The sequence below is a fragment of the Solea solea genome, chromosome 6 (genome assembly GCF_958295425.1).
Source record: "Solea solea chromosome 6, fSolSol10.1, whole genome shotgun sequence".
Taxonomy (NCBI): Eukaryota; Metazoa; Chordata; class Actinopteri; order Pleuronectiformes; family Soleidae; genus Solea; species Solea solea.
In genome coordinates this window covers 7,640,690-7,642,518 of record NC_081139.1, presented here as the reverse complement: position 1 = coordinate 7,642,518, position 1,829 = coordinate 7,640,690, and positions in this window count along the sequence as shown.

Here is a 1,829-nt window from a genome sequence, read left to right as displayed (position 1 = left end):
CAAATACACACGAGCAGGTGATATGCTGTAGGCCTTGGGTTGAGTATCAAAATCTAAGAATAAATGTGAGCGCTCAATTGATGAGAGTGGAAATCGGAACTTTTCTGTGGGAGCGCAACACTGATCCAGTATCTGAGTGATTCAGACTGTGAGAATATCTCATGTCCAGTAGATTGTAAGTTTATGGTTACAAGTAGCATCATATTTGGTCCACATTTAGAATAACAAAGCGGCTTTCTCCTGATAAAAACCTCACTTGCGTACAGTTTTAGGACATATACTCTTTTATTGAGATTTACTCTGAGATTTGGTCTGTTTTGAAAGAGTTAATCCTGAACAATCAATGTTCATTATTTGGGAGATTCAGGCACCTACTTAAATCCTACTTATCTTAATAGTTTGAGAAAGTCAAAGTGATGATCCAACAACAAGACGTAATTGGTTTTAATTATGTGGTTGATTAAATTAGCCTGTGCCCTCATTTTCTACTTTCAATTATCATCCATGGCTTTGAGACTTTCAACAACCTTGAAACCTGCAACCTGTTTTAATGGTGATCTGTGTGTATTTATGCAATAAGATGTTGGCAGAGATTTAAACATGTGCTGCATTGTTGCAGATTTTTTTTTTTTTTCAATTAGTCAGCATCAAAATGAGAAAGAGAACAAGAACAAAAAGAACATGGGACACACAGTTAACACAACAAATAAGGGCAGACTTAAATAAGAATTATATTATTCTCACTACTCCTTTCCAGTCATGAAAAGTAATTATGGATTTGTGTAACATTTGAGTACTGTATTGTACTCTACACTTTCATTAAAAGGAACAATATCGAAAGAAAGAAAGAAAGAAAGAAAGAAGATAATACAATACAATAACTGAGCCAGAGAGTAAGGCAGATGAACACTGAATCACACAACACATCTGATTTAACACTATTATAATAATGATAATGATGATAATAACAATAATAATGATAATAATAATTATAATCATATTATAATAACAATAATAATAATATAAATGTATTTATATGTGCCTTTCAAAACTCTCAAGGTCACCTGACTTCACATAAAATCATAAAAAAAAGTTAAATTAGTCTCATACAAAATATATGATTAAATGCAGTGCTTTTAGGTGATTGTATTTAAGGTTTGTGATTTTAGGATGTGTATAATCCCCTTCTTCTACATTTCTGTAACATTGATTGTTGATATTTTATGCAGATATTTTATGACACTCAGTGGCCAGTTCATTTATTCTTCTTTTTGTATTGTTTTTTTGGAATAATAATAATAAAAAAAAAGAAAAACAGACACATAACACAGAACATAGCACATCTGTGTTTAAAATAGCAGTCCATGGTCTAGTTGCATGATGTTTTACATAAAGTCATGGCCTGCAGAGAAACACACACACACACACACACAAACGCTGAAAGATAACACACATTCTTGATAGATTTTTCTTTTTTTCAAAAGCCTGGGATTGTTTACCACAAACTGACAAATCCTCATGTGTGGAGAGCAGGCAGGGAGTCCGCAGCTTCACACAGAGCCTCACACAGAGCCTCACACAGAGCCTCTCAATACTTCTGTGGCTCGTTGTGTAAACAAACGTGGAGAAGAGCTCTCGACCAAACAAAGATTTGACGCTCAGATAGACACAAGAGGCACTTCTGCAGGAGGAATAAAAGAGAAGGAGTGGTTGAGATAAGGAGTGAGAGACACACGCGCGCGCGCACACACACACACACACCCGCGCGCGCGCACACACACACACACGAGCAGAAGGAGAAGGAGGAGAAAAGGGAGAAAGAAGAGGAG